General features: G+C 39.2%; 2 long non-coding RNA genes across 3 annotated transcripts; both read left to right on the plus strand.

Annotated features, from left to right (window-relative positions):
- The first annotated feature begins 381 nt into the window (after positions 1–381).
- On the plus strand, positions 382–4,242 carry LOC134066431 (uncharacterized). The gene is made up of 3 exons (XR_009936427.1): positions 382–1,405; positions 2,055–2,127; positions 2,397–4,242. It is a non-coding gene; the product is annotated as an uncharacterized LOC134066431 (long non-coding RNA).
- Positions 4,243–7,220: 2,978 nt separating this feature from the next.
- On the plus strand, positions 7,221–10,244 carry LOC134066484 (uncharacterized). Of its 2 annotated transcripts, XR_009936450.1 has the most exons (4): positions 7,221–8,083; positions 8,170–8,225; positions 8,875–8,947; positions 9,217–10,244. It is a non-coding gene; the product is annotated as an uncharacterized LOC134066484 (long non-coding RNA). The 2 variants fall into 2 exon arrangements; XR_009936451.1 differs by lacking the exon at positions 7,221–8,083 and having other exon boundaries at positions 8,145–8,225.
- Positions 10,245–10,497: the final 253 nt, after the last annotated feature.

Below are 10,497 nucleotides of genomic sequence, written 5' to 3' on the forward strand. Positions count from 1 at the left end.
TGACAAATCAAGGCCCTTCCACATGCCAACAAGGGGCTCTTTCACACCGAGAGACTTTTTCTATATGGGGAACTGGAAACTTTTCAAGAAGCACACACATTTTCCTATGAACTGGAAAGCATATTTTTGAGGGCAGTTTTGTGAGAGCTGTGGAGGAGATTAGGATAAAACAGCAGTATTAGAGAACACAGTATTAATTAACTCTCTTAGATGTTCATCAAAATGCCTTTGATGCATGCCATGCAACATGTGAATCAATAATGTGAGCCAAAACAACTTTTACACAATGGAGCTCTTCTCCTCTTGAATTATTATGACCGCCGCTAGCATAGCTAGCGAAGCGGTCATATAGTTGTTGTCAAAGTTTTTTTTTTTTTTTTTTTTTTTTCCGTCATCGGTTCTGAATTTTTGGTCAACGATTCCCGGGACACCGTAACACCGGGGCACATGAAACTTGGTGGGCATGTAGCCCCAGTAGACTTTTACGGAAAAATTTCGTTTCGTCCCCGGGGGTCACTCCCCCCCCGCGCTGGCCCCGCCCGAAGCCCAAAAATTGCAGTTTTTCCTACATAACTACCTGAACCGTGGCACCGAGGATGACACATTTTTTATGGTATGTTGGTCTCAAGAGCTCGGATCAACTTAGCTTATAACCAGTCATTTGTGAATTGCACCCCCATGGTAAAAATTGAAAATGTAATGTAATATTGCTTTAATTGCCCCTATCTTCAGATGAGATGCTATGAACTGCACCAAATTTCATGTGTATGATTAACCTGACACCCTCTGGGAGTATGCCAAGTTTTGTGGACTTTCATCCATGGGGGGCTATAATAAATGTATTTATGTGTGCATTTAGTGAATGGTCCCTCAACGTGGCTGCTCTACACTGAAGCCTAGAATGGCCCCATGGCCCCATGTAGCTGTGTCACTGGCACCCCCGTGGCTACCCTGTGCTTACCAAATAAAACAATTATGTATTTATTACGATTTTATATGAGAACGTCAAAAGCAGAACTAATGCAACCACGTTCAAACACTGCAGCCTGCTGCCACTGGTGTGTGGCGCTGGCGCTGCTCAGTGAATGATAGATCAGACCAGAGAGAAGAAGACAAACGAAGAAGATGGAGTTGTGATTTCTCAGTTCCGAATGGCGGCCATATTGGAATTTTCTTTACTGTCGCTAGTTTCACACTACTTGATTTCTCATGTTGCAGTAAGCTAAACGATTTCATCTCTTACGTGACTTGTTGTTCTTGCAGGTAACTGTGTAACCGTCTGACTGATAAAGAAGTTGTTAAATGTCTTTACGTTTAGAAACATAATCAAAAAAAATTCATCCAAGCAGATGCGAATAGCCTACAATGTCAGTACTCAAACCACCAGTAGCAGGCTTAGGACTAGGTAAGTAAAACATCTCTTCTCTATATCTCTACTATTTTCATTTTAAAAACTGTATGTAAAGCGTAATTCTAGCCAACACCTGTTTCCAAAATGTATTTATAGAGTCTGTACATGTGGTCCCTAGCTTGGTTTGCCCGAAAATTAAGTGGAAATATCCTTTAGAAGTGTTTACTTTAGGCGCTAGTTAGCATGTAACAGCATCTGAATTAATGAACTGGCATGGTGCATTTATACCTGACGATCTCTTTCAAGTAATTTAAATAAAAAACGGACATCATGGTTAGTATTTATAGAGTCTGTACATGTGGTCCCTAGCTTGGTTTGTCTGAAAATTAAGTGGAAATATCCTTTAGTAGTGTTTGTACTCTAGGCGCCAGTTAGCATGTAACAGCATGTGAATGAATGAACCACTAGCATGGTGCATTTATACCTGACGATCTCTTTCAAGTTATTTGAATAAAAAACTGACATCATGGTTAGTATTTATAGAGTCTGTACATGTGGTCCCTTGCTTGGTTTGTCTGAAAATTAAGTGGAAATATCCTTTAGAAGTGTTTGTACTTTAGGCGCTAGTTAGCGTGCCAGGTGTCATACCATTGCAGTAATCCTCTCACTAAACACGTCTTTTCATATCCAATCTGTTCAACAGAGTTTGCCAGTCAGACCACTACACCTTTGCCAGCACCACCACCCAGCAAGCTTCATCAACTCCAGCCATGCCGGTAAATACAGTGCCTATTGACAGCCTACACACCCCTGTTCAAATGCCAGTAGCTTTGTCCATTGTTAAATCCCCGTTGTTCTTAAATGTGTTATTGTGTTTCGGAAAGGTATTGCATTACATTACTCTTCACCTTTTGCTTTTGTAGTAGAAAACATGTTGATGGTAGTGAAAAGGTAGTAAATTCAGCTCAATTTTTTTTGTATGAACCCTGCCATTGCAGTAATCATCTCACTAAATACGCCTTTTCATTTCTAATCTGTTCAACAGAGTTTACCAATCAGACCTACACCTCTGTCAAATTCGCTCACAACGCTGCCAGTAACACCCCAGCAAGGTAGAACTGCATTTTCATTAATCTGGCACCAATATCAAGGGAGAAACAAGCCATGAATGTCTGTCACAACTTCTTTGCATCTTTACTTTCCTTACATCTGAAGAGTGTGTTACATATATCATTATTAAAAATAATTTTAATAAATTGTTTAAGCATGTACAATAAATAAAGCATGTAAATGAGCATGTAAAATAAATAAACAAAAGCAAGTAAAATAAATAAATAAACAAAATGTATTGAACCTAATAGGCTACTATGTGTGGTGAGTCTGTGTGATAGTTGCTGAGGATAAATGTTTTTATATTGGATTATTAAATTACAGAATACATTTATAGGTTTCTCATCAGCAGGCACTGTCTTCACCTTAGTAAATTTGGTAACTTTGGTAAGTCCTGTAAATAATTGTAAATTGTTCTGATTGAGGGCAAATGGAAAGTGTTATAATGTATTATTGCTATTTTAGTGCATCATTTTCATTATTATGGCCATAAATAAGGCCAATTAGAAGCTGGTGGGTAGTAAGCGGCAAAAGGGTGGCCCTTTATCTGGAGCCGCTTCTGAGCCGCCGCTGGACAGCCAGAGAACTGATGAGCAAAACTCCAGCGGGCCACTGGTGGTTACCGCCGTTGGACCGCCAACTCTGCCGCTGGTTTGTAACAGTAACTTTAGCATTGCCCATTAAATGATTGCAAAATATTTATTGAGGTGAGTTTAACAAGTGTAATTTCATTGGCATATAATTCAGGCCTATAGTAGATGGCTAAATGGCTACAGTAGAAGGATACACGAAAAGCCCAAACTACCAAAATCTTCATATTTTATTACCACAGTTTCTATCTATAGGCCTCTCTTATTTGGTATACTGACTAGACATTATTGAACAAACATAGGCTATTCATCTGTATTTCAGTATCTCAGTAGCCTAGGTTAAAGTATTTTTTAGATACCTCCCTGAAATTACTTTTTGCAGGTTGTGTTCTATATCTGTCTTCTATACGTTCTGACGTTACTGTTAAAATGGCGTAACTGTTAAATTCCAATATAGTGAGTAGGCTATTGGCAAAACCGATTGGCATTTTTATGTTGAGCCGGCAGGGGGCTCAGTTTAAAAAGTAACTAAGTTCGCACACACACATCAACAGATTCACACGCACAGATAAACACACTTCCACGGATTCCACACACACACACACACACATGCGCACACATGCACATTCACACACACAGACAGACACACACACATCTTTATACAAGCAAACTCACACATGCACACACTCATGTACACATGAGCTGCAAGAGTAGGAGAAATACATACAGTATATTGCACAAATCGGAGATAAGGCAGGTTTAGACTTGCTGCAGACAACGCGTTCGTGTTCGTATCATGACTGCCTCGCGTATTTTGCGGTCGTTTGGTGCGTCGGTCGTGCACGTCGTCGCAAGCGAACATGACGCGTCCGCGAGATGCAATACTGATAAGAAAGTAGGGGGCGATCACTACAAAAAAAGGTGACTGCAAGATGCATTATCGACATCGAAGCTGGGGGCAATCATGAGAGTAAACAATGGCACATGGCCACATCCACATCTGATGTTACTATTCTCCCCCTAGTGAAGACCTCCAGTAGGGTGCGTAATGCTGCAGCGAGTCTGTACACCGGACACAGCAGGTCGCACACGGGCGCATATGCTTACGGTTGGTCTAACAGCAAGTATAATCCCAGCCATACAGGAAAGTTGACGAGCGTAATTCGTTTTGGAGAGAATGTGCAGAACTGAGCGGCGGTCATATTGTGTACCGCTATGCGGTGCATCTAGTTATTTTCATCATAAACATTCTTTTCATCACAAACATTTCATTTTCTAAAATGATCAGTCAGTCCACAATCAATACACAAAAAAATAATTAATGGCACACTGATATCCACTATATGTGGATGTGGAAATACGTACAAGGAACGTGTGTAATAATATTATCAGTTCGGACAATTGAAGTTTAAATTATAGGCCTATCATATTTTTTATAAGATATGCAAATACATGTAGCCTACTGTACATCTGAATACAAGCTCTGTGGCCCATAATGATTCTTTTTAGAAACTCTGATAAAATCAAGTCCGGCTGAAAATGGCAAGTAAATCCTCAGACTTTAGTCAGAGTTTATCTGCCATCAGTATGCATGGACCTCATCTCTGATTTAGTGCCCTTAGAATGGTGCTGTCTCTGACTGATACTACTGACAGACTGGGTAGAAGAAATACTGCACCATTCTACACATACGAGTGGGCAGGCATCGACAATAAAGATGTTATAGAAACTGATGACGTATTGAGCGCTTAGAAATGTGAAAACGAAAAATGTGTCCTGGATGGGTTGATCGTCCTGGTGCCTGAAAAAGGTGAGGATTTGTTTCCTTGAGAGAATCACATAAAGGACAAGAGGAGAGGTGAAACGCATAATAAAAACAGAGTGATGGGTGAGGCTGTCATCGTTATTCATTCATTGTCATCATAAGTCACCAGTGGGAAATGGGAACTTTTGAAAGCGAAAGCGTGAAAATGACACCTGCAACAGTGATGTGCTTCCTATAGAAAAAGAATATTAAACACAATAACCTCTTTTAGGGTATTTCAATGACACAGTGTAATACAAAAATATATACAGGTGACAAATAAAGGAGAGACAGAAAGAGAAAGTATAAATAAACATAAAATCATCTTCAGGAAATGTATGCAGCTCTCAAAAGCATTGCTGAGCAGTGCATTTATCCCGCGTTGACAGAATCAGTTCTGATATGAAATTCTTTAGAAATGTCTGCCGTGATTTATTCTTAGCTGAAGTGAAAAGACAAAATTGATACACGCTAAGTTATGATCCAGAAAGTTTCTCCTATAAAGAGAGAAATAAAAAAGGCAAACTATTAGAGATATTCAAAGCAATGCTATTTCAGAGGGAAACAAAGCCCATGTTTGTTAAATTCCTTATAAAATAACTTATTATGAATATATTAATCAATTAACCTTAAGCACAACAGTCTAATATCCATGATTTAGTGAGCATTTCCCAAGTAGGTCATTGCCTCCTTGAGGATTCCCAGGGTATTAGGGTTAGTTGAATGATGGAGCTAGCAGATATGTATTTGAGAATTTAGTAATGATTTACTGCACATTGTGGCTCATGCATTTTCCTGCTCCCATAGCAGTGAAGCATCATGCAGCAAATACAGTTGTATCTTTTAAAACGTACAGCATTTTTATAAGCTGTGGCTTCTTGGTCTCTCTACAGTAGCCTACATGTGAAAGTGGATTTGAATGTTTTATTTATTTATTTATGTATTTATTTATTTTTCACCCAAGCCCACTTTTATGGCACTAATATTCAATGTAAATAAGCTCAAAATAGTACTCATTGCATTCTGTCAGGCTGCCTTGGGCTTGACAGAGTTATGGTCCCTGCTGATTTTTTTTCTCCACATTAGTCAAACCTCCTGCACAGGGGTTCTACTCACTTGCTAAGCCACTGCAGAGCTGTGCTATAACATCCATCGCAGCTGGGATGATAACGAGAGACCACTCCAAAGGAGGCATATGCATCCATTACTTTATATTACAAATAATAGCAGCCCAGGGAAATTACCTTGTCCAGCAATAAATGACAGACCAGCTGCTCACCATTGATCACAAGTGGTATCATTTCTCCGTACCGGTGAATATTTCTTCAACTGACTGAATCACAGATGTATGCTTTTGTACATACGTTTCCATATTAACATCATAATGTAATCTTTCAACATGATTTTTTGGGGTCTATCAGCTCTGCTGTATTTCCTGTTTGTTCTGTTTCCTTGTTACTGCATTTTGTCAGGCATTGTTATAGTATTTTTGTGAATAGCCTAGGTCCTAATATTATTTAGTCAGGCACTTAGTTGGCCACCTATTGGTATAAAGCCGGAGCACGGTTCAGGACCCTTCTATTCAGATTCCCACCAAGTTGCCTCCTCAAGTCGCTAGTTGTGCGTGCTTCTAATGGTAAGTTGATACTAATACCTTGATGTATTTGTAGCTCTAACATTACATTTGCTTGTTAGATTCACCACTTTACAGTAAGTTGTTAATTCACTGTCTTAATTTATCTGCTACCGTGTGCTAATTCATTAGGGCTATTTTTTTTAGCATTCTAGTTTGCTAATATGCTAGTAGCTTGTAGTAATGCAGTAGTACATGCTAGTTTGTTCGTTTTCCTACTTGTTAGCCACATTAGCCTCAGGCTGTTTATTAGCTTAACAGGTCAGGGTGTCATGTTAGCTATGCTAGCTGCATATTATCATAGGACATTTAATTGATAGGAATTGTCTTTTGTTGCTTCATAGCACAAACACACACCCATACATAGATAGGCTACACAATCTTACATCCCTTTATCATTCCACACTGTCCCTTAACCTGGTCCATCATTATTCTGTGTTGTTTGTGTGAAGCATTAATAAAATAAAATAAAATAAAAATAAAAAGATAAAACAAACTCTTCGAACAACGATCTGGTTTCCGTATTCTGACTGGACACCCTGTAGAGGTTGTTACCGGAAACTAAGAACCGCATCCCTCATCACCCAGAATTCTTTTCAACTAACATGAACTTCAAAGACCGTAAAGTCAGTATATTACTTGACATATAATTATGACCGCCGCTAGCATAGCTAGCGAAGCGGTCATATAGTTGTTGTCAAAGTTTTTTTTTTTTTTTTTCCGTCATCGGTTCTGAATTTTTGGTCAACGATTCCCGGGACACCGTAACACCGGGGCACATGAAACTTGGTGGGCATGTAGCCCCAGTAGACTTTTACGGAAAAATTTCGTTTCGTCCCCGGGGGTCACTCCCCCCCCGCGCTGGCCCCGCCCGAAGCCCAAAAATTGCAGTTTTTCCTACATAACTACCTGAACCGTGGCACCGAGGATGACAAATTTTTTATGGTATGTTGGTCTCAAGAGCTCGGATCAACTTAGCTTATAACCAGTCATTTGTGAATTGCACCCCCATGGTAAAAATTGAAAATGTAATGTAATATTGCTTTAATTGCCCCTATCTTCAGATGAGATGCTATGAACTGCACCAAATTTCATGTGTATGATTAACCTGACACCCTCTGGGAGTATGCCAAGTTTTGTGGACTTTCATCCATGGGGGGCTATAATAAATGTATTTATGTGTGCATTTAGTGAATGGTCCCTCAACGTGGCTGCTCTACACTGAAGCCTAGAATGGCCCCATGGCCCCATGTAGCTGTGTCACTGGCACCCCCGTGGCTACCCTGTGCTTACCAAATAAAACAATTATGTATTTATTACGATTTTATATGAGAACGTCAAAAGCAGAACTAATGCAACCACGTTCAAACACTGCAGCCTGCTGCCACTGGTGTGTGGCGCTGGCGCTGCTCAGTGAATGATAGATCAGACCAGAGAGAAGAAGACAAACGAAGAAGATGGAGTTGTGATTTCTCAGTTCCGAATGGCGGCCATATTGGAATTTTCTTTACTGTCGCTAGTTTCACACTACTTGATTTCTCATGTTGCAGTAAGCTAAACGATTTCATCTCTTACGTGACTTGTTGTTCTTGCAGGTAACTGTGTAACCGTCTGACTGATAAAGAAGTTGTTAAATGTCTTTACGTTTAGAAACAAAATCAAAAAAAATTCATCCAAGCAGATGCGAATAGCCTACAATGTCAGTACTCAAACCACCAGTAGCAGGCTTAGGACTAGGTAAGTAAAACATCTCTTCTCTATATCTCTACTATTTTCATTTTAAAAACTGTATGTAAAGCGTAATTCTAGCCAACACCTGTTTCCAAAATGTATTTATAGAGTCTGTACATGTGGTCCCTAGCTTGGTTTGCCCGAAAATTAAGTGGAAATATCCTTTAGAAGTGTTTACTTTAGGCGCTAGTTAGCATGTAACAGCATCTGAATTAATGAACTGGCATGGTGCATTTATACCTGACGATCTCTTTCAAGTAATTTAAATAAAAAACGGACATCATGGTTAGTATTTATAGAGTCTGTACATGTGGTCCCTAGCTTGGTTTGTCTGAAAATTAAGTGGAAATATCCTTTAGTAGTGTTTGTACTCTAGGCGCCAGTTAGCATGTAACAGCATGTGAATGAATGAACCACTAGCATGGTGCATTTATACCTGACGATCTCTTTCAAGTTATTTGAATAAAAAACTGACATCATGGTTAGTATTTATAGAGTCTGTACATGTGGTCCCTTGCTTGGTTTGTCTGAAAATTAAGTGGAAATATCCTTTAGAAGTGTTTGTACTTTAGGCGCTAGTTAGCGTGCCAGGTGTCATACCATTGCAGTAATCCTCTCACTAAACACGTCTTTTCATATCCAATCTGTTCAACAGAGTTTGCCAGTCAGACCACTACACCTTTGCCAGCACCACCACCCAGCAAGCTTCATCAACTCCAGCCATGCCGGTAAATACAGTGCCTATTGACAGCCTACACACCCCTGTTCAAATGCCAGTAGCTTTGTCCATTGTTAAATCCCCGTTGTTCTTAAATGTGTTATTGTGTTTCGGAAAGGTATTGCATTACATTACTCTTCACCTTTTGCTTTTGTAGTAGAAAACATGTTGATGGTAGTGAAAAGGTAGTAAATTCAGCTCAATTTTTTTGGTATGAACCCTGCCATTGCAGTAATCATCTCACTAAATACGCCTTTTCATTTCTAATCTGTTCAACAGAGTTTACCAATCAGACCTACACCTCTGTCAAATTCGCTCACAACGCTGCCAGTAACACCCCAGCAAGGTAGAACTGCATTTTCATTAATCTGGCACCAATATCAAGGGAGAAACAAGCCATGAATGTCTGTCACAACTTCTTTGCATCTTTACTTTCCTTACATCTGAAGAGTGTGTTACATATATCATTATTAAAAATAATTTTAATAAATTGTTTAAGCATGTACAATAAATAAAGCATGTAAATGAGCATGTAAAATAAATAAACAAAAGCAAGTAAAATAAATAAATAAACAAAATGTATTGAACCTAATAGGCTACTATGTGTGGTGAGTCTGTGTGATAGTTGCTGAGGATAAATGTTTTTATATTGGATTATTAAATTACAGAATACATTTATAGGTTTCTCATCAGCAGGCACTGTCTTCACCTTAGTAAATTTGGTAACTTTGGTAAGTCCTGTAAATAATTGTAAATTGTTCTGATTGAGGGCAAATGGAAAGTGTTATAATGTATTATTGCTATTTTAGTGCATCATTTTCATTATTATGGCCATAAATAAGGCCAATTAGAAGCTGGTGGGTAGTAAGCGGCAAAAGGGTGGCCCTTTATCTGGAGCCGCTTCTGAGCCGCCGCTGGACAGCCAGAGAACTGATGAGCAAAACTCCAGCGGGCCACTGGTGGTTACCGCCGTTGGACCGCCAACTCTGCCGCTGGTTTGTAACAGTAACTTTAGCATTGCCCATTAAATGATTGCAAAATATTTATTGAGGTGAGTTTAACAAGTGTAATTTCATTGGCATATAATTCAGGCCTATAGTAGATGGCTAAATGGCTACAGTAGAAGGATACACGAAAAGCCCAAACTACCAAAATCTTCATATTTTATTACCACAGTTTCTATCTATAGGCCTCTCTTATTTGGTATACTGACTAGACATTATTGAACAAACATAGGCTATTCATCTGTATTTCAGTATCTCAGTAGCCTAGGTTAAAGTATTTTTTAGATACCTCCCTGAAATTACTTTTTGCAGGTTGTGTTCTATATCTGTCTTCTATAGGTTCTGACGTTACTGTTAAAATGGCGTAACTGTTAAATTCCAATATAGTGAGTAGGCTATTGGCAAAACCGATTGGCATTTTTATGTTGAGCCGGCAGGGGGCTCAGTTTAAAAAGTAACTAAGTTCGCACACACACATCAACAGATTCACACGCACAGATAAACACACTTCCACGGATTCCACACACACACACACACACATGCGCACACATGCACA

The sequence above is a fragment of the Sardina pilchardus genome, chromosome 19, assembly GCF_963854185.1.
Source record: "Sardina pilchardus chromosome 19, fSarPil1.1, whole genome shotgun sequence".
NCBI classification, from domain to species: domain Eukaryota; kingdom Metazoa; phylum Chordata; class Actinopteri; order Clupeiformes; family Clupeidae; genus Sardina; species Sardina pilchardus.